This window comes from Ischnura elegans, chromosome 12 (genome assembly GCF_921293095.1).
Source record: "Ischnura elegans chromosome 12, ioIscEleg1.1, whole genome shotgun sequence".
NCBI lineage: Eukaryota > Metazoa > Arthropoda > Insecta > Odonata > Coenagrionidae > Ischnura > Ischnura elegans.
Window position 1 is genome coordinate 64,109,422 of NC_060257.1, and position 27,485 is coordinate 64,136,906.

Below are 27,485 nucleotides of genomic sequence, written 5' to 3' on the forward strand. Positions count from 1 at the left end.
CATAATATTTATTTTTAGCATAAAATTAATTTAATAGTGTTTAACAGTTTAATATGCAACAATTAAAACCATGCTAACAGCGGTTCGCTGGCTGTTTACATTAAGGGACATCGATGCAGGCACTGCGAATCGCCGGCTATATACCCGAATGGGTTAAAACGCATAGCGTACATTGGATGTCGCACAGAAAATCCACGGCGGATAAAATGCCACAAGCTTCTGCGAGGGATGCACCGGCCCGTTAGAATGGGAAGGAAGTCGTGGGCGCGCTGCCGTGGATCTGTCTGCAGTCCGGCTGGGGTACTACCCCTCCACCTTCCACGGCTTTCCGCTACCCCCTCCCCAGACCCATCTCCACCCCTTACCCCCCTCCACTCCCAAGCCCACCCCCTCCCTCCGACCGCCCCCCCTCCACATTCCCGTGTCCTCCTCCCCTCCCCTTCATTCGCTCGTCTTTGGCTCCTCCTCCTGGAGTTTTAGCCCCTCAGTACCATTTCCTCGTGTTGCGTTCGGCAGTGTTACCCCGTACTCGCGTGTCTGTTCGGTGAGAGTGCCCTGGCCGGCGCGTGTGATTGCGTCCGGACTCCCCGACCGCCTCTCCCGGTGGCTTTTACGTGTGTCCCATCACTTCGACTTCCCTGCTTGACCATTCCTGCCGGCCCTCATAGGAGAGAGATAGAGAGGACCGACCTATTGGGAACTTCCCCCTCAAAGCTTTGGGCGGAAACCAGAAATCGTTGTAGGGAGGTGTGTCTCAAAAGTCTTCCCGACCAACTACTCGAAACTGAAACTACCTCGGAGGAGCATCGTCAAGTTTGAGGGTTGGGTGTTTAAATACCTTGCTAAAGTTGTGAAATAATTAGGGGGAAGTCTTCAGGAAGACTTGAGGTACGTCTTTTGAATCTTTTTTTAAGTTTTGAGGACTCAACTGGAGCGAGTGTTCATTCCAAGATTACTACCACAGTTTTACCACGTTCCCAGAGTTCAGTTTTCAGCTCCCCCTTCCAGGTTTGGCTTGATTTATTTTCATCCTGCAAGTTTCATTATTTTAATTCACTCGATTTATTTCACCTTCGCCGATTAGAAGCGGAAGGGGGAGGGTGTTCGGATTTCGAAGAAAGAAGATTATAAAAACGTCGCAAAAGTTGTTGCCAGTTGGAAAGGAAAGCAGTTTGACATCTTTCGTGTGATTGTTTCTCCGTGTTTAACGTGGTCTGCCAGTTCCAGGGGACAGATTGGGAGTCACTGCAACTTCTTAGTGAAAAGGAGCGGGCCACGGGAGCTTCGGACACACCGTGAAGTTGACCAGGTAATTGCGGTAGCTCAAGTCATTCGACCGCGCTGTTAGCGGTGCGTCGACTGTTGGAGCTTTGTTATATCCCAACACCTAGATTGTGCTCTTAATATGGTTATGTCACCAACAGCGATTTGTCTCTTGCACATAGTTTCTGGTACTAAATTATTATTATAATGCAATCTGGGAAATCGTTAAACAGGATCCAAGTGGTTACCAAGGTTTCTGTAGCTAACAATTCTCCCTTGATATCTAGAATTCTCCGTTGAATGTTGAGTATCTTTCTATGAAAACAAATGCGGTATATTGCACTAAAATGGGGCGTGGTTATCTGTTATTGTTGTTGAGGAGTAGTATGGAATTGTGCTAGACATGTTTTCTGATAATTATATCGTTTTTGGGAAAGGGATCTGCATTAAATTAGGAAGAAATAGCATTCCTTGCGAATTGCAGTTATCCTGCCAGTTTTTGTAAACAAATTTCCTCTTGTGATGTGGGCAGAGTATGGCTTACTTCATGAAGCAGTGGCATGGATACGTTTTTTTATTGTCGTCAATCGTTGGTTGGAAATCCTGCAGCTATTTTAAATACCTCTGGGCATAAATATCGTTGCTTGGCCGTGTTAATCTCATCAATGAATTTTACCCCTCATCATTTATTTTCGTGCATTGCGAGAGTTAACTTTGTCATTTTTTGCTCGTTACAAGAGATTTTCATCTTGAAGGGGTGGTTGAATCATTACTATCGCCCATAACGAAATCATTTTCGTAAATTTGTTCAATATTTACTAGCATATGCCGCGCAAAATATTAAAAGTGCGTCTCATTTATCAACGAACTCGTTATATTGTTCACATTTACTCATTTTTTCGTTGTTTAATATCACTAGCGTGAAGAGTATTAGCTTGTAACATTGGCCGCTATCTTCATGGTTCATTTTTTAAAACTCATAATCCACCTTATTACCGACGGCCCGTGGGAAAGAGTTCATCATTCATATCGGCTGATCTTTGTTTACCTTTTTAATGGAATTAATACTCTTATCTCTATCTTGACGAATGTGATGATTTTAAATCGTGTTCAGTCTCTTTGCGAAGCCGCTTTGCTCGAAAAGAGGCCCTATTTTATTCCCCCGAACAGGGCTTCGGCCATGTTTTGTATCGCCCGTCACCCATTCAATCGATTCCGTCTTGGCTATAGATTAAATGGTCTCGTTTATTTCAGTGTATTCTTTTAAATACGCTGAAATATTCATCCAATTTATGTCTCACGCAAGGAAAATTCGTGACTTGAATAAAAATAGTGTTTTATGTTTTCCGAATAAAAGATATCCGAAATTTCAATTTTTCAAAAACTATTTATCATGGAAGCATTACGTGAAACCACAGCTAACTCTTCTGTTTGATAAAACGAAGATATTATTATTTGAAATAAAGTCTCGTGCTTTCTCTATCGTCGGTTAGGATACACTCCGACAGTTATAAATATTTTTATTACCAAATTACCGAATGAAACGAATATATATTAATTATTCTGCGTGAAGATCTGCGAATAATAATCCAAATCTTAGCCTTGGGCGAATATTTGACCATCTACGGCTCTTTTTCAAAGCATTATTTAAATCTGATGTAGGTAGGGAAAATTGTAGTAAACGTTAAGTTTTAATTACTGCAAAATGCACGACATTCATGGAAGTATTTGTTTTAGCCCTGGAAAGAAACGAAAAATTTCCCAATACGTCTATTTATGGTTTATAATTAGATCTAAAACTTTCATCGCAATTAGAAAAAAGTTATTACATAATGACTGCTAAGGAAGTATTCATTGTTAAAGTGAATTTGCTACATGAATCCTCAGTTTTTACCCCACACCGAGCCTCATAAAAACAGTTCACCAACTCTTCGTTCGTAACGCCAGACCGAAGTTATTCTGATGGAAATTTTATAATGTATACCAGGTTGCAACGAAAGAGTCCTAATTTTCTAAGATAATTTTGACCCACGTTGTTATTTTTATTAGATCAAATTACTGTTACTATATTGTTTTATTCAGGCACCGGGGGATGTTAAAAACTGTTGGAATAGCCAATGAAACTGAGCATTTTTGATATCACGAGTGCCTCATTTGTGACAATAATGAAAGAATGATATGAAAATTAAAATGAAATAACGATGAGATATTAAGATAAAATTTTCGCCATGCGATTTCTAATGCTGAGAGTAGATGCATAAAAATAATTTCTGTGATATATTCTAAAAATCGAAAAAAAGCGTATATCGCGACGAATAGTATTAAATTATCTCAAGACTTATTGCTGGAAATGAACAGACGATGATCGATTTTCATAATCAACAATCAGCATAAAAATATATTATTTTACACTACTGTCAATTTGTGCTAAACGAGTACTAGCTTTGTATGAACGTTTTCGTTCCTATGCAACCGCTCGGATGACATGTTTAGAATAATTGAAGAGATAAAGGCCTTGTTGAGGCATTGGAGAAGTCCAAAAGGCTTTTCAAGCCTCAAATCGTTTCTATACGGATTACCGTAGACTTCATTTTACAAATTCAATGCTACAAAGGGGCACTCAGAGTAATGATCGGATTTGACTTCTGTAAGAGGAGTTTATTTCATTTTTATCGTGTAGTCTAATGCTAAGTGTCATCATGATAATTATAATTGTGAATGTTTTTGGCTATTTTTAGTCCCTGGCTAATTTTCCACTTGAATTAATCAAGTGAGGAGATGGTTGTAATGATGAGAGTCCTTGTTTTTCATCGAATAAATAAGTTTTCTCTTGCTGAACGAGAACAATATCGGGAGATTTTAGTGCAGCGAGAACGAAGAAGTTCTCTGCGATGGAGGATAACGGTTGAGGTACTGCAATTGTGATTTCGCTTTAGATCTCATTGAGGAATGCATGCTAAAAACTTTGTTAGTAGAAAGTATTTGGAAGTATATTTCCAGGGGTAGTGAATTTAATAGGATTTTAAAAGGTTATTTTTTCAGTGTGCCAAGTGCTTGAAGATCGTAGTGTTTATCAGCCACACCCATTTTGACATCTACGTTCAGGCTGAATCACTGAGTGACCCATATATGCGAATGAAAAATTTCAAATCATCATAAGAGGAAACATCAATCCCTCTCAAAATTTTTTTCGCGTCTTACTGCTTTTTAAAAACCCACTCTTTATTTGTTAAATGCCCAGGATATGTAGGCTAATTAATGGTTTCCTCTATCTTGAGTATGAAGAATTTTACCTCAGTTTTTTATCGAAGGTATAAGTTTTATTTATTTGATGTGCAGGAAAATTTTGAAAAGAATGAACTATAAATATGAAAATATCAAGATAATAGCATGAAAACATACCGAGGTACCAAATTAGCCATGTTTCACGAAGGTGGCAAAATCGAGCAGGAGTGTTGCGTTTTCTTAAACCTAACATTTCAATAGAAATCTACCCGTAGATTATCGCACATAATATTTTCAATTTCATATTCAAAGGTACCAGAAAACGAATATGAGTTGTACTTAGTCGTACTCATTACATCGGAAATTAATGTAGGTAGGAATAGGAGATCACACATTTGCTAAAATGTTATTCTGCTTCGTGGACTCAAACTTTCCCGTATCAACTTATTAATATCAACTACGTTTATCAAGAAATTCATGAATAGGAATGCTCATTACTGCCGAATCAGTAGGTATCACACAAATCTTGTCTTTCACTAGCTCTAAAAAAGAAAATATCCCAGGCAAATAATAATTGTGTATTATCGCGAGTTTTCTTGTCTGAATGGCTGGGAAGAATTCCATCTCGTGTAATTTAATTACCTTTTGCAAGTATGAGCCTTAGAAGTAATTCCTTTGGAACAAATTTGTGATTATGCGCCTCTACCACATTTATATTATGGCTACCATCCACTCTATTGTAACGCGGCCATTTTCTTGTAGCAGTCCTCAGTCAGTAGAAAAGGACACCTATTTGAAACTAGGTAATATCACTCTACGGTGTTCTCAGTGCGAGGCAATATCCACAGAGCGAGGGCGACTCGCTGACAACGGCCCCGTTGCGACCATGGCAACTGCCGGTTCGGCTCGCCCGGACCTCGGCAAGATCCGCGTACGGATAGGGTGGAATCCGTCTCCCGTGCCCCTGTGAAAAGTCCCTGTGATGGCCACTCGGTATGTGAGCTTATATCGAGATAACCCAATGGCTGGTGAAGGGCAATGAATTGACAGGTTTGCACGGGACTATCTGTACATTCTAGCTTTGGTGAATGTACGAATCTTCCTCTCAGAGGTTGAAAATATTCGATTTGAATGGTTCCTCATAAATCCGCTTAAAAAGGGCACATCCAATCTATCCGACGTGTATCCTTTCGTTAGAAAAGCACTGCCATTTAAAATGTATTTATCAGTGCGAAATGAGAAGTTTTTTTCTCAATTTATTCATCAGTCTAAGATGATGCGTTGCTGGAGATGGTATTCTCATTTTAGGGATCAGACTGATGTGGAGTTTAGGAGCAATAGGTTTTTTTAAAATCTCCATTTCATTTCAATTTTCGATTTCTCGTTTTCCAAAGGCAAGTACTTGCAGTATGATATTAGTAAGGCAAGCACTTGGAAGGATACAAGTTCAGGTTTGGAAAATTGGATATTTTCATTTTTAGAGCCATTGAAAGGCAAGATTTATGACGTATCTACTGACACGATAGTTATTACCTTTCCAGTAAAGTTTGACTTTCTTGATTAATAAACGTCTCTGATATAAATTGGATAACATGGAAATGCGAGGAAAAGGGTGTGAAAGGTTTATCGCGAGATTTATTGCCTAAATAGTTTAGAGGAAGCTCTATCTCATATAATTATATTAACTTTGACAAGCATGAGTCCTCGGAGCAATTACTTTGTTCTAAAATTAGCACCTGGTAAAACTGACGGAAGAGATTTTGCTGAACTAAATGAGTTTGTTTTAGATATTTTAGGACGATTATGCATTAAAAATAGTTAACCGTTTACTTTAACCATCGATTCAATCTCATGCTGTATTTTGTAGCTATTACCATAACTATTTAACCATATTTAGGTTATTTAATTAGGATGAATGGAAATGATACGGCACAGTGTATTCGTTTGCAATTCGTTTTCGAAATTTCATTCTGGACCCGATTGAGATGGAGGTTTAGAACGTGATCATAAGGTTTAATTAGTACTAGTGTGCAAAACTGTCTCCATATTAATTTAAAATCCATCATGGCAGTTGTTAGAAAAAAGAGTTTTAATTTTATTATGTAGTTTGGTGCTGAGTTCTTTGATGTGACAATTTTTTTCTGCATATGGCATTCCTCATGATAAACATAGTTTAGGCAGTAATCGGTAGCTTTGCAATATGAAGAAGACAAGGGTATAACTTTAGCTGGGATTTGATTCTGACGATACCTATTATCGCACTGAAAAGTGCCGTTACAGATATTTGTGGACTAACAGGCGAAGTGTTTGGAAATGCATATCTAATTGCAGATTTCTGACGTTTCTGAAAATAAACATGGTGACTATACACGTAAGTTTTATCAAAGGGGGATTGATTTTATGCCTTTCGTACTGAAATAATCCAACATTAGTCTTTCGGCGGTGCTTTGATAGACGTTGCATTTTTAAATGTAAGTAAAACGATTCTGACGAAAATGTTTATTTAGGAATAACTAACTAGGTACTATTTTTGCTGATTTTTACGAAAATATTTACCGCAGAGTGTTATGTTGTGAGGTCGTTCTTGCTTTCGGTTGAAAATATACCGTTTTAAGCCATCTATTTGACATCTTCTTTTTTTTTCAATGAATGCCATGGGGTACATAACTTTGATTGCGTTCAAGAACAAAAGCTTTTCTAAGAAAGTTTACGACGAATAAGTTTTCGTTCAGTGAGGTCTCTTCCTGGAAAATAAGTCTATCCAGTTTCTCTTGCTAGAAACCAAAAGTTGCTCAAGGTGTGCCTACTGCCTTGAAGAAGCGGGCGTGGGTGCGGTCTCAGCGCCGCACCCCGGCTGCCGTGCCTGCGACTACGCAGCCAGCGTCTTCCCGCTTTGAACTCCTCCAACGTCTTCGTGCATTAGACTTTATAGCTGAATTGATTGCGAGTTTAATGGCAGGTGTATAGCCAAATTATTGAGCTTAATGGAACGATGATTACTCTGTCAAAGGGAAATCTAATTTATTGACAGGCTACAACGAATAACGTTTATAGAATGGATAACTATTGCCTGTACCACTTCTTATTTATATAAAATAAAGCGACCCGGTTTTCGTTGAATGATTATTACAATCAGGAGTAAATTATTATGTACTTAATTAGATTATCTACCAAATAATTAAATAATTCATATCTGATAATGATGATTATGCATTGAAGCCCGTGTCGCCCTATTATACACAAAAAAGAAGTGGAATGAGTAATGGTTAGCCAACCAAGAATCCTTTAAATGGAATACCACACAGTTTAAAATGAGTTAGAGAATTTTATAACGAATAACGTTCGTTTTCGGTGACCTGAAGAAAAAGTGATTTACTTTTTGGCTATTTTTTGCAGTACATTGAAGAAAATAGGAATTTTAATCGACCTGTTCTAATTTCTGCTAGGAAATTGTGCGCGTTTAAGTGTTCATGTGACACAGAAGGATGTGGAAATACTAATTTAGGTTTCAAAGTTCATTAAAAGCACAAGGTGAGCTGTCGTTAGTGAAGTGTATCAGAGTGTTTAATAATATGAAGAGATTAAGAAGTTAATCTCTTTATAAACTTAGTTTCCCAACGGTTAGTCATATGATTAGCATAACTAGTTTCCATTTTCCCAAAGAATGCTTGAGGCAGGGAAAATTCAGATTTCATAGACACCATTTTTAAGGATTATGACAATTATTAGCCGAAGTAGATTAATTTTTACGAAGTAAGTTGGTGTGTAAATTGCATTTTTTACCGACATTCTTGGTGATTATGATATATTTAGGAATTGTATATTTTAGTGGTTGTTAGTATTAATAACACCATGAAGTTAATTCTGATTGCGGACTAATAATTTAAAATAAATATAAAATTTACTTGTAATAAACACCTTTGGATCATCCCCATTTCATCGGCGCTTAAATCATAACTTTCCAAAATTATTGTTGTAGGAGTTAAAATAATTTTTAGGCTGTGAAATTCAAAATTTATCTATGTAGTTATCTGTGCCCGTCCTCGAATGAAATATGGTTGATAAGATATTTCAGTTATTGTGATCGTAATTGTGATAGAGAACAATTCATAAAATGAAAATAGCATGATGGAGTATCTCACGTGATTATATGTGATTCAGATTATGAACCTGTGTTTCGCATTTTGCTTCAAAACTTTTAATGTGATTTGTGCTTGAGACAAACCCTCAAGTACTTGAATATGTACTCATCATCGTCGATTAACGTGGAATCTGGTTGGTCATTCGAATTATCTCCGCATGGAACTTGTTCCTGGCGCAATGCAATCAATTTTGTGCCAGTTTTCCTCTTTGTTAGTGTGTTCAGGATCGCTAATTTATGTAGTAACGTGTGGGTATGCCTAGTTTAATGCGTGCTGGTTTTATGTCGTGTGTTTGGCTTAAATTCATGCTAATATAGTCCTGCTTTTTGAATAAAACCAGAGAAATTGATATTATCTGATGCATATCTATAATGATACAAGGAATATGTATTGATGAGGAGGAGCAGAATCGATGCTTTAGTTTTTTTTTATCATTACGATTGTTATCTTAGATATTGTCAAAGTGTTGGCGAAGCAAAAATATAAAAGATATTAGTAATAAATGGCTGTAGTGGTGAAAGTAATCCTGAACGTTGGAATTTTGTTTTTGATTTAGATGTTAGGCCATTATACTTCTTATTAGGAGCTAACTTGGTTAAGGAAATTTCATATAATTTTTGGGTTTTCTAAACTTTGAATATCTCCGGCTGTGTTTCCAATAGTCGATCAAAGTTTGATAAGTCCTCATCCAGGGTATCCAGTGCTTTTGATTCAACTGAACGTATCCGAATTGTAGGTGAATAATCGCCTACAAACAAATGGATTATTCATTTCTAAGGCCATTTGAAAAGTTCTCCCGTTGCACTTGATTCCCTCCCAGATAATATTGTCTACCAAATTGGCACAAAAGAGTTAATTGTAGTAATTATTGTTTGAATCTATGGTTTAATCGCGTTATGATGTGATCTTGATATTTATTTCATGAAATGAAAATTTGTAATTGAAATAGGTCTTATTTTCCGTGATAGTGATAGTATTTTAAAAGATGAATATATGAAAAACGGTGATAATGAGCCAGTGCAAGTTTTTCAGCTCACCATTTTACCGTGCCATTAACATCATAAAATTAAAAATTAAAGTTTTGCGAAAAATTGACGCTGGTTATGTGAGATTTCTCAAGTTATCCATAATGAGATACTTTATGGGTTTACGCAACTATCTTCACCACTTGTACCAGTGGGGTAGCCAGGAGGTGGGGTAGGGGTTCGGTGGGTCCCCCGAAATATAAAAACACAATTATTTTTACTTCATAAAAGAAAACAAAATATTGAAAAATAATGAATTTAGATAATATTTATTAGCAAATGAAGTTTTTTCGATTATGAAAAGTGTTAAATTTAGTTTAAAACCCTCTAGTTAGTACCCAGTTTTTAAAACCCTGTATCCCCAGTTTTGGAGCGCCCCCCAAACGAAATTCCTGGCTACGCCATTGACTTGTACCCATTTACTTCAATGTCGTAGGTCACGTACAATTACACATACGATTGAACTCACCACCCAATTTTATCTTTGGATACGTAATATTTCCTGATATTGAAGCTCATTTTGATTACTTATCCAGATATTTTTCTCTCCATGTATAATGTTTTTTAAATTAATTATTAGAATTAGTCGTAAAGTACAGTTGACTAAAATTTCACGGTGCCCAACGTTTTATAGAAGTAATGATAAATAACATACGCTATTCTCTTCGTAATACCTCCTCAGAGTAAGGATGGAGGAGAGTGTGCTTTGGCTACTGCGCATGTAGTCAAGATCCCGCACTTACATCCCACACTTCCCGCACTTCTTCCCACGATCACGTGGTAACCATGTTGACCACAGAATCTGCTACTGCGCAGCCTGAAAGCGCCCTCTACCCCAATCCTTACTCTGAGAATACCTCAGACTTACTTGGTAGTCTTGGTAACTAAAAGATAGAATAAATGCAGCGTAAGGATCCCATGGATAAACCCAAATATTACAGCTTAAAATCGGTATTGACGCAACTTTATGTCCCACATTCTTGCTAATAGGTAGCATTTCTTTGTTTTATCTTAACAATTTGTGAACCTTAATGCATAAAAGTGTTCCTCTCCTGTAATGCTGCTTTCAATTGGTGTGACGACAATGTGTGAAGTGAGTAGTCTATTAGGTTACGTTGGTGGATGACGTACTAGTGTTTTAGCATAGTATTTCGTGTGTATGCCTCTAGCATTCGATAGACTCCCAACTAACTGATTTGTTGACATGTTGCTATGGTGTAAATGTTTTCCGTTATGATGAAATGCTCGAAAATATTTATATATATATTTTTTTTAGATCACGAGATGTGGGTCAATTGTAAATATTATTAACCAAAAATTGATTCCCTCCTAGGTAATATTGTCTACCAAATTGGCACAAAAGAGTTAATTGTCGTAATTATTGTTTGAATCTATGGTTTAATTGCGTTATGATATGCTCTTGATATTTATTTCATGAAATGAAAATTTGTAATTGAAATAGGTCTTATTTTCCGTGATAGTGATAGTATTTTAAAAGATGAAGATATGAAAATATCAATAGCCCGTCTTTATATATATATATATAATAAGGGGTCGTGAAGCATAAAGTTTGAAAATATTTATGACTGGCGGTGGAGCTCAACGTGTAATGGAAGTGCATATTCGTCGTAAATCGGCACTGCAATTGCTGTAAAATCAATGAAAGTATATTTAGGGATCGATAGAAATTAACTTTTCAATCCTTTCTTGCCGCAGAGAATTTTTCATGTTATGGAATTAAAATCAATCGTCGTAGGCCCGTCATTAAGTACGAAATCCTTTCGTGCGTAAAATGATTTTTAGTTACCTTTTTCAATATCTGAACGGGATAAAAGATTGAAAATAGAAATTTATAGGATAATTACATCATTAAGGCGCTTAAAAATGTGAAAGTATTGGTAATTTTTGTTTATTGAGGTCAAATTGTAGGCATCTGTCATTTTTCTTCGTTTGCAAATATCGAACTCGTTGATATGGAATGTGCCAAATCCTAATAGAAAATAATCGAAATTGGGTCGAATATTGCAACGTAGTTTCCCATCTTAGTTAGTATTGCGCGATCAACTCAAAGATTGATAATATTTATGTACAATTATGTAAGTCCATACAAATTGGTTTTGTGTGTCCATTTTATGGACCATTCGCTTTTCGCAGTGTTGTGTTTTGCGAAAATGTTTTCCATACGACTTTTATGTCCTTAGCCATTTATTTACCAGTGCCCATAACGATGGTTAAGTCTGTGATGGTATAATTTCAGAATAATCAGTTTAATTAATAGTTTCTATTAGTTACGGAACCGTCGCTTATTTCAGCTCTTGTAACACCAATACGATTCTAATTTATCTGCATTCAACCTTGTGTAGTTTAGCAATTCGGTATGGATTGGTTGGAAACGGGTCGGCGCAAATGAAAACAGAGAAGTAAATTATAAGGTATATATTCTGACTGTGTTTAGTGCTGCTCATTGTTTTAATGTAGTCCTGTTTCATCCTTGGAAATTAATGTGAACCCTTCTCTAGTTCTGTTGGAGTGCATATTTTGTGCATATTTGTCATTAAATGCTGGTTTTCTTTAAGGTTATCTGTAGATTTCAATCCTTTTGGAGTGATTAATGCAGCCATTATATTCACGGTAAACGCCAACCAGGTATAAAAAAACCAGACCTATGTGGGCACATAAAATTTTATCGACTGGTTGCTGTTACATATATTCTGGTGACTCACTCCTCATTAAAACTGACGTTAGCGTTTGAAAATTTCACGGTTCGTAGAGTACCACTCTTCTTACATTTTTCTGTATCTCCTGTATAAAATATTTCGTCTGAAAAAATACTGACGTAAAAATTTCAAATTTAGATAGTGTAGCTTTTTGATGATTAATGAAGATATGTATACTCTTCTTATTCGGTGATTAAGTTTCAATGTTTGCGATTATTATGGCATAGTATCTACATATTTGGGGTAGAAATTGCTTGAATATATGTTAATAAACTGGGAAAAACGTAACTTTTTAGTCAATTTTTCCTCACCACTAAATAAAAATGAGAAATAGGTGATGACTGCACAAATTCACCTTTATCCAAGTATATAATGAATCATTTAAGTACACCAAAGCTAAGTTTAAGTGATGAATTGGGAAATCATGGTCTGCAGCAACACTTTTCGCTGAGGTAGTGATCCCGTTAAACGAGTAATATGCCGCGAAAAAGACCAATGGAGGGGCATCACGTATTTTTTAAGCAAAGAGAATACATTTAGCCAGAGCTGCGCACAAGGGGAATGTATAGCATACGCTGCACCGTAGAAAATAATTTTGATGGAATAAAAAATAAGCGAGTATTTATGTAATGCAGAATATACGCCGGAAGGGAAAGATTTGTTCCTTTTGGGAGGGGATGCGACATTAGAATTGAGGGGTAAAGCTTTCATTAACTTTGTATTTGTTTACATACGTTGCCATGAGAAAAATTTCCCCTGGACCCGGTATCGAACCACGGACCCATGGGTTTCCGCGCCTCTGCGCAGACCTTTACGCTATCTAGGTTCTGTTTCATATGACAATTTTACTGCCATTGTTGCCGATTATTGTATTTGTCTTAATATGATGACTGGGTGACGTATTAAACTTCGTGATTTTCCTCAAAATTTTATTTTTCTCTAAACAGTTACGACGAGAATTTTTATATTATATCGGCAATTATCGTTAAGTAAAATTTTGTGGAGAGCCCTGTTTTTCCTAGCCTCAAATTTCTCGTATTTGATTGGGGACAGTAATGAAATGTAGTAAATCTATTAGATCCGTAATTTCGTAGCAATCTTTGATGACATAGTCGAGCATCGATGTCATTAAATCTAGAGAGAGAACGCTGCGCTAAAGTTCCAACTCCAACGCGAACTTCGAGGTTATCTGCGAGAGGCAGATATCCTACGTACGGGAAGGGCGTTGAAAACCAAGTCGGCGGCTGCGACCGCTGTTTCGGCGGGGCAGAACTCCAATCGGGCCCACGTCAAAGTCCCAAGTCCGCAGGATTTAACGGCTTCCTATAGCGACGCACGGACCCAAGTCCCCCGCGATTACGGGCGACCCTCGCGCCAGGCCCTTGGCGGTCATCGGAGTGTGTCGGAGGCAGCGGGGGGTCCAGGCTGCTCCTCTCTCTCTCTCTAATCTAATTAATCCCATTCGATGAGGTCCGCCCAGGGCGCGTGGTTGATGCTATCGGCCGTGCGGCGCGGAGGTGTCCGAACGCGCGGGGAATGCGGCGACCGGTCGCTGTCACCGTAGGCGGTGTTGTTCGTACCTACGCCGAGAGGCGGTGTCGAGTTCCACGAATGGTGGCCGGCGTGAAAAAATATCGCCGTCAGTGACCTTAACAGTTTTTTTTCTTTCTCTTGGCGTCAATTTTTAACGTTGATTAGTGTTTTGCGAGCGTAGGTCTTTGAGAAATAAAATTTACTGGAGAAAGAAGAAGGAGCTTAAGCAAAAAGAGGAGGATAAGGTGGGAATTTTGTATTCTAATTTCTTGATAAGTCAAATTCCTCAAGGCTTGTATTTATATGAACAATTCCACCCAGAAAAATATTAGGTGTTGTAATCACTTTAAACTCGGTATTCCGTTTTTTTTCGCAATTATTACTTACTGAAATTATGTTCGCGTATACATTTCGTCGAATACTATCTAAATTAAGCAGCTGGATGGATAAAAAATGATAAAAACGTTTTATATAAAAAATATTTTATTTTATATTATTTTTATTCCTTAATGAGGGATATTTTGCAGTTGCAAAGAGGAGCATACTCAATATGTACGTTTTGATAAATTTTTTCCTTAATCCTATGCTAACGTTGATTAGTGCCTTGTAGTGTAGGTCTTTTAGAATTTAATGCAATTTTTTTCCAACGTTTCGATATATTTGTATTCCTTCATCAAGCTGTTATAAGATTATTAAATAGGTACATTTGGGTAAAATAATGAATGTTAGATCTTTTCAACGTAAGTGTACAATATAATGGATGACAAACATATTGTATATGAACAGTCCAATTGGAGACGCATCAGGGCTTTTTTTTGCAATGAATATGATTTGCTTTCATATCATTCGTTAAAAAAATTATATTCATTGCATAGTGCCCTATATTTTTATACCTTTACCAGGGCTTTTTTTGCAATGAATATAATTTGTTATTATGAATGAATTTTTAAAAAATAAAAAATGTATCATTTTAGCGGAGGACATGAAAGCAAATCATATTCATCGCAATTAAAAGGACTGATGAAGTTATAACATTAGACGGAAACGTTGGCCAAATATTTCGCATCTAATTCTCCAAGTCCTATAGCCCAGGGCCTTAATCAACCTTAATATCGGTGACTTTATTGAATAATATATTCAACCTGCGAAAATCTCTTAAAATTTATGAGTGGCATTCGTAGAAAATTTCCAGTTCGTTACTTAAAGAATGGTTTTTCAAGCTATACAATTGCATTTGAGGAAATGAATACAGCTTTACAATTTCAGGTAATATTAGATTATTGTATAGATTTGGGTAAAATAATGGATATATTATTTTTTCAATCTAAGTGTGCAAAGGATTAGATTACAAACATATTATCTGTAAACAGTTTGTCTAATGGAAAAGACAAAAGCTACGAAAAATGTTGGGTATGTAATAGAAACAAAATGTCTTATGAAACAATAGTGTTTTCATCCTTTGTTTTCATCAAGGCATGAAATGCTTTCTTGATTTAAACCAAGATGTATTAAGGATGACAAGTTTATTACTTATTTACCACCGCTACAGTCCAGATATTGCGAGGCTGTCCTCAAATTTCAATACTCGATAGAAAGGTTGTTTGTAGTTTAGCTCACGCATTCTCGCAGGGTAAATGGGGTGATATGGAAGTAATTTGCCCTGCGAGATTCTAGGCCTAGTAAATCCCAATTTGTAAACATCTATTTCGCTCTTTACCTTACATAGGCAGCGATTTACTAATTTTGAGAGTCAACTTTTGCTTATTTTTGGCGATTGTTCTTGCACAAGTTTATTTGATAAAGGAATTTACAAGGATACAAGTAACCCCAGACAGGGCGAGTTAATTTCCCTGGGCCACCTTACACTTCCAGAATTTTGTTTTACGGCTGTTACAAGGCATGGGTATTAACATGGCATTAAGGATGACAAGTTTATTGCTAATTGACCATCATAAAAACCCTGACAATTATATAACATATTGAAACCATTGTCGGTAGTTGAGTTTTAAATTAAAGTGTGTTAATTACCATTTGTAGCTTTTATAATGGATTTATCAAACTTATACCAAGTCAAGCCTTACACGATTTCATAGTTGACCATCACCACAGACCCGAAATCAAGAGGCTTTCCTTGATTTTTAGCGACCGATTGAAAGATTGTTTGTAGTTAAAAGGCTCATGCATATGAGTTGGGTTATTGATATGATATTGAAAAGGTGAGGTGTTATGTTTATCTGGGTGTGAAATCGAAACGCTTTTGTCAGTCGCCAAGCGATCTACGCACGCTTCCTGAATTTGTAATAGGTAAAATAATTATTAATTTGAATGGACCTCACCATATGCGTGAAAATAGTACACCAATTTGCCGCCGGCTATGAGAAAATTACAAATATTGAAGTATTAAGAAGGTTGGTTTTTCACCTTCAAGAACATTGTGCAATGTCAATGTCTATTTTCCTTCCATTTAGCTGATGTTGTGGAGCGTGATAGTCTACTGTCGGCGTGAAAATAATGTACCGCTGTACTTAAAAAGTTAAAAAAAGAGAAAAATTACAAATAAATTAAAAAGTGTTTCCATTAATTTTATTGTTTCTTTCGGGTAAATTGTAGGACTAGATAATTTTTAAACATGTTCGTTAATTAACAACAAAATATGCGTTCTAAAAATATGAAAAAGCCATTTTATCGATTTACGTTGATGTATGCAACTTAGTGTGGAAGATGAATGCTGTAGACGTAGTAGTTTTCCCTAGCTTGGGTTACAAAGTTCATGAAGGGGAAAAAAGGCTAATTTTACGGTGCGCGTTGGCATTTATTGCACTGGCGTGTGTACTTTATTAACTTTTCGTAAAACAAATAATAAAGCAGAATTTAAAATAAAATCTTCTTTAAAGTGACGGATGATTCCTAATTATAGCATGCACTGAAGCCCAGATATAAATTTGCAAAGTACGGCGGCACGTTATTTTGACGTCGGCTGTATTGGATAGAGCTCTTCGCTGCTGATCGAAGGGTCCCGGGTTCAAATGCCGAGTTAAGCCTTCGGGTATTCCAAAATAAAATCCTCGAAGTGCGAAGGGTCCAACTACCCTGAATGTGTGGTTTTCACACGCTCGTGGCCAACTGAGAGTTCTACCCTCACCCATCCAAACCAATCTTCGGGTTTAATCTCTTAGTAAGTGACCTTCGCACCAATCAGGAACGGCGTACGGATGGCCATAATATCACCGCCAACTTACGATACTCCCTCTATCATCCGGCACTTCCCTTCTCCGGCCCTGCCAGTATTCCGGAGTTTTTATACAGGTAGTTACTAAACGGTTTTTTCTAGTAGTCTAGTTCGCAGGAGAACCAACTCTTAGTGCTTATTGAGAGGGGAGATATGCACGAACAGCAGTCCCTTGGATGAAAGGGAGGATGAAAGTAGTTATTGTAATTTTACTTTATACGTTAACTCTTCAATTATATGTGAGTACTAATGTAAAGTATATTATAATACATTTTATACATGTAGGTCTATGGTAAAAGATAGCTTCTCTCGTTTCATTACGTCATGATTGGTCATTTCCATTAATTCGGCAGTGCTATGTTCCAATATCTGCCGCATTACCAAGAGACCACTATATTTCTTTATTCAAACAAAAAAAACAAGTGAATATGAGAACTTGTAATTCTCTGTCCTTGTGTACACTGGTTTACATTGAAATGTTTAGTGTACTGAAGTTGATGCGTAGTTTTCCGCGGCGTTGTCTAGATGATGTCTCCATGTTCCTGGGTTTCACCGCGTGGATTTTCTTTGTGACGACAGTTTCGCCGGTATTCCAACCGGCGTCTTCAGGTCGATGTGAGGATCGACCTGAAGACGCCGGTTGGAATACCGGCGAAACTGTCGTCACAAAGAAAATCCACGCGGTGAAACCCAGGAACATGGAGACATTGTTTAGTGTACTTACCACAACGAAAGTTATAAACGAACACCCTTTCCACACTACACCCCCACTTTCACACCGCAGAGGAACAGTAGAAGAAGGACACGGGGTCAACTACCCAGGAGGAGAAGATCATCTGTGCGAGGACTCCATCCGGACAACCACAACCCGAAAGAAGACAGTGAATGAGTGCGGGGTACCCTCACCCATCCTAGAACCTTTCTTTCTTTCCTTCCCCGTCACCCTGCTTCAGTTCGAGACCTTAAAAACGACCCTTCACCCCCCCACAACCTTCAATACCCTCACTTCTCGTCGCCCAAACCCCATTCTCCATCTTACTCACCCCCCCTTCAAGCACCAAGATATATAAGGAAAATCTTTAAGACTTTTGTCACACTTGAAAATGTCGTTGTAACGACGAAACGCGTAGGTAGTGTAAAATAAATCTATATGTGGAAATATTGCAATGTGTCATTTCAACAATATAAACGAACAATTTGACAAGAACGAAGACAAAATAAGACAGGTTCATCGGGTCCGATGTATCCTCTTGAAGCCCTCTGTCTTAATCCTGTCCTCACGTTACGATAATTCATCGGCGCAGCGACTTGACTCGCCAGCCGCCATCTGCCCCTGGGGAGAAGCTGGGATACTCGCCGCGACTTCTCGGTCGCTCCCAGCCGATCTTGAGTGTTAAAAGCGTTGGTATGTAATGGTGAGAAGACTTGCAGCTACGGGAAGGAAAAATAGAGCCGACATCGAGTGAGTTGACAAAGCATGACGCCGTACAAATGGCGGAAGGATCATTCACATGGTTTTTGGTGGATCTTAACGTTACGGTGGGCTTATTGAATACATTTTGTAGAAATTTTGCTGTGACAATGTTTACTATCGCACTGAAAGATACAATTCTGTTTCAGATATATGTAGAATAATAGACGAAGCGTAACGTTTTTAGACGTGATAGTAAGGCATAATCTTGGTACTTGTTTGCAATATTAAACCGTCTTCATTTGAATAATTTAATATTTGTAGAATAACAGACAGTGTAACGCTTTAGACGTGATAGTAAGGTACAACCATAGTACTTATTTTCTGTATTAATATATCTCCATTCTAATTTCTAACGCATCATGGAAGCTGTCTGAAAAAAGTTTTAATTTCATCGTGTAGTTCTGTGATCTGTGATCAGAATTATTTGGTGTGATTATTTTCTTGGGTATTTTTTTCTGCAAATGATTGTCGATATGATAACCATCTTTAAAGCATTAATGAGTAACTGAGCAATTTGAGGACGACAAGGGCATAAAATTTCCAAGAATTTGATTCTGACAATGCTTATTATCGCACTGAAAGTTACAATTCTGTGAAAGATATTTGTAGGTTAACAGACTAAGTGTATGTAAATGCGTGTCTAATTGAATATTTCTGACATTTATGCAAATAAACAGGATGAAAAGAGTCATGCAGTATATCAAACGGGAATTTATTTTATTTCTTTCCTACTGAAATAATCCAAAGGTCTATCACTAGTAAGTAGACGTCGTAAAAATGTGACCGGTCACATGATTTGTGGCAGATCTAAATGTTGCAGTGGGGGTGTTTAATTACCTCATTGTTCCGCGTAAAATTGGGAACTGTGGCAAAGAATAAGAGTTGCTAGGTATGCTTTCTCCACAGACCTTATAGTTAAAAGGACGCATCATTCCTCATCTATTCATTCATAATTTGACCTTTCTTCGTGATGTATTACCAGTTTGGAACTTACGCAACTCCTTTGAAATATTCAGTTTATATATAGTAAACCCTTCTCTGCAGTCACTTGTTTTCATCGTCATCATCATTAGTCAACAATCCTAAGATTGGTTGGATGCAACTCTCCATTTCTCTCTCCTATCCGGTAGTCTTTTCATAGCGACAAATTCCTTCTCTTTTACATCCTTCATAACATGTTCTATGTCACTCAATCGGGGTCGTCCCTTGCCCACCTTCCCCTCCACCTGTCCTTCAACGATTGTTTTCATCAGGCCACCATATCTCATAATGTGGCCAACTAAGAACTAAGTTGCCCCGTCTTCTGCTTAAGGTTTTTATAAGACTTCTCTTCTCCCATCACTCTACTAAGCACTTCCTCTTCACTTACACGGTCGATCCATTTTATCTTCATCATTCTTCGGTAGCACCACATTTCGAATGCTTCCGCTCTTGACTTCTCTGCTGCTGTCAACGTCCAAGCCTCGCTTCCATTGAGAAACATGCTCCATATGTAGCATTTTATTAATTTTTACCTTAATTCAATTCTTGTATTCTCAGCTGTAAGAAGATTTGTAGAAACTTCACTTGTTTTATCATTTCATTGTATGAAAATTCTTTTATTTTTATTTACTACAGCCATACATTTTTTCCTTTCCCAAGTTAAACTTCATTTATATCTATATTAGTTAAATGCATTTTTGAGGTGAGGAATTTGAGAAATAATAAAAAAGTAAACTGCTAGTAATTTTGTTTTCATTTCAACCATATTAAAAGCCCATCTTTTATGATAATCCTGTATATTGTACCCACAAATACGGTGCAGTACGCGGTGGTTACTTTACACTAATTATGAGCACGGGATTTAATTCAGAGCCGAGGATTGAAGTTGTCATTTTTACCTCAGAAAAGCTCGAAATTAATCACCAATATTTCTGTGAATCGGTCGAATTTAATGTTATAAAGCTCTTGATTGCATCAATTAAAGTGCACCAACGAACTAGACCTCGTATCGTCGGCTTTAATGCTCATGAATGGCTAATACATTCCATTATTCATGCAAACGTCAACATGCCATTAAATATCATTCATGTTGAGTAAACAAGTTTGTAAAAAGTTTTTCTCCGTCCCCCATTCCCCTGATGTTTGTTTGATCGGTTAAATTATTGGAAAGCTTCGAGTATATTTAGCCGTTGTGCCGGCGCCTCCGGCTTCCAACACCTATGCACGAATTAGTTTGTTTTGCCTTTCCCTCTCTTCGTACGGCTTGCAACGCTCAAAACGATTTCGGAGTGTGACCGACAAAATGCTTCATTTTCTCTCGTTCAGCGAAACGACTTTTGAAGCGGATGAGCTGATAATAATAAATTTATCAGTGTCGCGTAAGGCGGCGTGAGCGACAATAATAGTAATTTAATGATGGAAAATTATGCTACTTAACTATTAAGAGGAAAAACTCTTTCCCTCACTGTAATTCTATGTATGTCTTTGGAAAATATAAAATCAACCAACACAGTAATACCTATGAATTTACTGATGAAAAATTATTCTACCTAATTATTAAGAGGAAAAACTCTTTTCCTTACTGCAATTCTATGTATGTCTGTGGAAAATATAAAATAAACCAACACAATAATACCTAGTAATTTACTGATGGAAAATTATTATACCTAATTATTGAGAGGAAAAACTCTTTCCCTTACTGATATTCTATGTATGTCTGTGGTCTGTATAAAATTAACCGACACATAGTTACAGCTTCCTTGATAACGCTGTGGGAATCCGAATTCGGTTCTCGTGGTATTTGTGAGAATATTTTGCAGTCCAGCTTTCAAATCCATGATGAATCAATGCATGTTTTTTACATATGGCAGTACATAGGACCATTATTTGCAGTTATTAAGTAACTTTTCTATTTTGGTTCGAAAATGATTTAATATGTGTTGTAAAACTGGGATAAATTTTAGTGCTGATAATAAATGCATCAGTGTCACGTACGGCGACTTGAGCGAAAATAATAGTAATTTAAATATGGAAAATTACTATACCTAATTAGTTAGAGGAAAAAATCCTTCCCTTACTGCAATTCTGTATGCCTGTGGACTGTATAAAATTAACCAACACATAGTTTTAGCTTCGTTGATAACGCCGTGTAAATCCGAAGTCGGTTCTCGTGGTATTTGTGAGAATATTTTGCAGTCCAGCTTTCAAATCCTTGATGAATCGAATCTATATATATAAAAGAAAGTCGAAAATCGTGTTAGTTAGAACACTTATAACTCGAGAACGGCTGCACCGATTTCAATGAGATTTGGTTCATTGGATTCGTCTCAGGCGGGATTAACATATAGGCTATTAAAAAAAGGATAATTTCACAAAAAAAATTCATCTCTTTCCTATGGACATGCTTTTAGGAGTTATAGTAACACAACAATTGATAAGTCGGTCAAAACTACAAATTAAATAATTTGTTTTGTTTTTACCACTTTAATAACTGAATTTAGTAACAATATAACATTTTAATTACTAAATATATTCAAAATATTAATTAAATTGAAATTACATTTAAAAAATTTAATTCGAGCTAATTGTAAGTCCAGCCGTGGCCCAGCTCGAGTTGACACTTCACTACCGTGTTTGTAAACAAATCTCCAAGCAATTGTTGACAAACGGTAATGTCCGTGTTCCTGTCGAGGAATCGAGTAGTTTTAACTCATTTCCTTGGAATGATTTCAAATTAGTTTCAGTGAGCTCATCAACAAAGAGTTCCAGAATATGATTGATCTCCAAAAGAATCAAAGATGGTTGATTTAGCGAGCAAGAACTAAGATGCGGATGACTAAAACGAGGTAAATTCAAATAGTTCGTACTCTGCATGAATTCGAATCTTTTAAATGTGTAACAAACGAAGAAGAAATCACCAACTATCTATCTGAATATTTTAAGTCCTTGGACATACCTGGCTTACCAAGGCACGATTTACAGAAAAATGTAGTTTCTGTGTTCATGATCTTTCGAAGCCTAAACCAACCATAACTATCCAACGGAACGTGTTTGGTGATTAAAATAATTGGTAATGAATGTGATTCACGCAACTCACTCAAAGGAAAATTCAAAGGTGAGGAAGTCCTTATTCCGTAGATTCCATTATCTCAACTCATATGCCCTTTTGAGCTTAAACTTATTCAATTTCCAATTCGTGTTGCATTCGTGATAACGATTAAAAAAATCGCATGGTCAGTCTTTCAGTTTTTGTGTTGTTTGTGCTCATGTGCTAATGAAAACCCATGATTTTCTCATGGTCAATTTAACGTGCTATGTTCACGAGTCGATAAACCATCCTCTGTATTTCTTCCTTCCCTTCAATTGCGTAGCTAGGATAGGGGGTTTTGGGCGCAGCTAATACCACGGGTCTGTAGGGTATAGAAAACTCGCTAAGGTAAGCGGGAAGTGTGGGGGCACTTCCCTCAGACATTTTACAAAATAGATAAACAGTTCAAAATAGTGGGTTTTGCGGCTGTGTGAATAGTTAAATATGTTTTGTTTGTTAGTCATCCGTCCCCCTAATATTAATAACAAAATCTTTCATAAAAAAATTCTCTAAGCTCTTGGGGGGGTTATTCCCCAAAACCTCCCCTCGCTGCGTCACTGCTTTGCTTCGCTTTATTTATTTAGCTTTATCTGCTTCATCTTGCGCCTGATAACAAAACAAAAACGGTTGTTTATCAGAAGGTGCTTGACACAAGACATTAAACCCGAATGTGTAGGGCTCACCGTGGTGCGTTTACGCATGCAGTACGTTTACGCAGTGCATTTTTACCAAACAGAGATACTAAAACTGGCGCGCCTTAAGTCATTTAATGCAAATGATGCCTCATATGGGCTTTTCTTGCACGATTTTGAGCATCAGTCAAGCGTCGGTCTGGGGTTGTGTCAACCTCCCCCCTGAATGGGCCAAGTGTATGCAACGGACTTGGACCTAAAAACATTTTTTTTACAGCTAATAACGCAAATAGCCAACCACTGAATTCGTATAATTTTTATTTCATGAACTGCTTTATTAAACCACAATGCCCAAAATTTCTTAAGCTAAAACGTAAGAAAATTTGTTGAAAAAAATCCGCGTAAACGTGCTCCGATCCACCCTATGTAGATTCAATAAAGAAAATGTCTTTCTGACAAGCAATTTTGGTACTCATTTACGTAGTTTTATTGAATTTGTATCCTTATTTCATTATAATAAATTAAAAATGATTAAAAACGATACAGACGCTCTTGATTTATAAATGGTGTAAGTAAACTGTAAGTTCATTAATTGTTAGGCGATACGAAGTTCGCCGGGTCAGCTAGTAATAATATAATTTAACAAAACAAATAATTTAATATGTATTGAAAAACTGGGATAAATGTTGGTGTTGATAATAAATGCATCAATGCCACGTAAGGTGGCTTGAAAGACAAAAATCGTAATTTACTGATGGAAAATTATTTTATATATTAAGATGGGGGTGCTACGACGACGGAAGTCTTCAAGCTCACAAAGTTATCTCAGCTTGGTTCTTTCTTTTGACGGTAAAACTCCTCACTGCATTTATGTATGTGTCAGAGTACAATACAGAATTTACCAACGAGTATTTTGAGCTTCGTTGGTAACGCCGTAATTCGGTTCTCAAAGTATCCGCTAGAATATAATCAAAACGAGGTTTTAAATCATAAACGAAGCAATGAAGGTCGTTTACATTGGAAGATATATGTCCATTATTTGGAGCTATTGCATTATTTATTCATTTTTGAAATATACCTACATTAAAAATCGAAAATACAGTAAAAAATCATTACAGTCGAAAATACATTAATTCATGCCATAAAACTGGGATAAATGTTAGTTTGAATTATATTTCCAATCTAAAGCATGGATAAAATGAAAAGTTCCTCGTAATGACTGCCCAAACAATTCTTTCCTTTGAATATTCTGAAAGATGTGGGTGCAGATTGGCCTAGGCCAAGTAACGAATGGTGAATTTAAGTGGTCTTCAGGGACTCTTGTCACGGTGTTGGCTCTCTTTATGCAGATACGTTCGTGATTGCGCGTTTCAAAATAAGTACATTTTGAATACGTAATTTAAAATAATGTTTCACCATGATAGCCAAATTCCATAGAGGTAAAACAGTGCAAAAGGCGCACAAAGAATTTTCATTATTCAATGCTTATATTTTTTGAGCTTACTCTTTTTCTAGCTATCTAAGATGATCGTAATTCGAAATTTAACCTAAATTCAATTGCGTATCACTCCAGAAGCAGTAAGTTGACGGACGGACGTTGAATTCTCTTTTAATAAATATTTCAATTGTATAACGACCATTATATGGGATTTTTGTCATAAGTACATATGCATTATATCACTTTTAATGGCTTTTGAGGTAACCCCCGTTTTAAAAAATGATTTTAAAAGTGGCCAACGTTTCCTCTCCAATGCTAATGGCTTTTGGGGTACCCGCGTCAAGATTATAAAATGGGTCAACGTTTCCTCTACAATGCCGGAGACCTTGTCTGGGCTATTGACCATGCATTCTAGCCTCACTCAATATTATTCGTATGCCCAGACAAGTGTCGTCGAGGCAACCTGTATGAAAATTCGGATTTCGAAATGTGATTTCCATAAAATATAGTACATAGCGCCCATTATTACGTCGATGAGGTAGAGGAGAAAATTGTGAAAACCGCTCAAGGTATGCTGAAAATATCTGCGGACTTCCCAAGATGTCATCTGCCATGGAAAGGAAAAACTTCAAAAGAAAAATTCGCAAATTTCGGTGGTGCGGATTGAGAATTTTAAGGCTTAAACTATCGTCATAGATCCAAGTAGTCTTTATGATCAAAATATAATCCGAAATATTATTTTTGAGAAAACATGTAAAGCTTACAACAGCAGCATCAGGATTTGTATCCTGATGCTGCTGCAGTACAGGGTAATATGTTTATTCCTTTTTAAACGAATATTTTTGCGGAAAAATGTAAAGGACGCTTTATATCCTAAGTACAATGGATTTTCACAAAGTATCAGCCTCCACTATTCATTTATTCAATGAGGCCATCAATGTTTATAGCCTACGACCTTTGGTTGTTTAGAGTTCAGTGCGTTTACCAAGCCTCCGAAAATTCACCAATCGGCTTTAAAGATCGATCTAACATTCGATATTGATTGACCATCGATAATGCCTCCAGTGACCTTCAATCGTTGATGTCGATACGGGAAAAAATATATTTAGAGTAAACAGGGACTTCGTCATATATTATTACAGAGTGTACTAAAATATGAACCATTGTCTGGTAAAATTAACCAAGCTGTCGCTTCCTAACTTTTGGCTCATAATACTGGACTAGGTCTAGGTGAAAACGAGATAGGATTTTGACCATTTTAAGCATGCTATCTGTTATTATGCCTATGAGGGTTACAACCAGGATCAGTGAGATAGTTTTAACCACACTTTTTTCTTTGTGGATGCCTGCACTTTTTCATCCAGTTGGTAGCCCTTGGGCTGGTTTGCAACTACTCGCCGTTCTTTTCTAGTCGAAGCTATCCTTTTCATTTCGTAATATGAAGTTATTAGAGTTAATTTTAAGTATAACGGGACTAGCCACGGTGATAATTTCTACGGATGCCACTCGCAATGCACAAATTGTGCGAAAAATTCGCAGGGAATAAAATCGTTCACCTTAACCAGGATTCGAACCAGGATCCCCCGATTTCCGGTCGAGTGCTTTAGCTAGTTAAGCTACCGAGTCGTAATTCCTCTCGGTGGATATTTGTGGACAGAACCGGACTAGGTGTCATGGACTGCTGAGCCTATGATGTCACAAGCAGTCCAAGTTGTGCGCACAGTGCCACAGCCGGAGAAAAGGCCCGGACTTGGAACACGTAGAGGTGCTCGCTCTTGACTGATTTTAAGTATACCGGGACTAGCCACGGTGATAACTTTTACGGGAGTCACCCGCAATGCACAAATTGTGCAAAAAAATCCACAGCTGTTACGTAGGAATAACATAAGTTTGCAAGCACCAGTCGGATATTGCTCACTTAAGTTATTCATAAAGTTAGTTTCTGTCATTGTCTGTGAGATGCATGCCATTGGTGTTATTCCTATAGTGTTTTTGCTTCCCTCATCCCTTCGATTACTATTGCTAGTTAGCCAGTATGTATTAAGGTTAGTGTATGACCTATTACAGATATTCGGTCATCTTGTTTTCAGGCACTTCATAAGTCTTCTGCTTTCTTCAGGTCTTCTGAATTTTTCTAAATTTATTTTTCCCGTACCCAAATGATCATAAGCAGTCTTTTTTGAACCTAGACTAAAAGCCATTGAATCAAATTCGTCTGGCATCCGCTATTGTCTGTTTTTCGTTTCCATACTAAGCTAACTCTTCTGCGGGTGCCTGCTATCGACGTTGTATTTTATCAGTTTATCGTTTTTACTATCACTAAAAGTTTTGATTGATTGACAGAACCGCTAATATAATTATACTCTTGTTTTCTTTGCCAAAATCCAATTAAAATGAAATTTTACGCCTAAAGTATTTTCAGAATTAATTTTTTTACCTTAACCCGGCTGAAATTCATGCATTCAAGAATTGCATGCGTGTCATAAAATTTGTCTTAAATATCGGAATGGATATGGTTTTAAAGCATTTTGGAATCAATAAGTTTCGTTGCGTATGGCAACGCTCAATGTTCCAAGAGGCCATGTTGAAGGCTGTTGGAATTAATAAATCCTGATATTAGTCGTCTTATCTGTGTTTTACTATGCTGAAGTAATTTGGATATCACTTTTTAAGTTTTAAAATTAAATAATTTCATTCGCTCCGTTGTTATTCTAGAACTTTTCTCATACTCACTACTT

At 37.0% G+C, this 27,485-nt stretch overlaps 1 protein-coding gene across 1 annotated transcript in view; it reads left to right on the top strand.

Annotated features, from left to right (window-relative positions):
- Positions 1-481: 481 nt before the first annotated feature.
- Positions 482-27,485, top strand: part of LOC124168911 (lachesin-like) — a 1,190,944-nt gene continuing 1,163,940 nt past the window's right edge. Inside the window, exon 1 of the mRNA XM_046547298.1 lies at positions 482-1,309. The gene's annotated coding sequence lies outside the window, so the exon portion shown is untranslated. The remainder of the gene's footprint in view (positions 1,310-27,485) is intronic.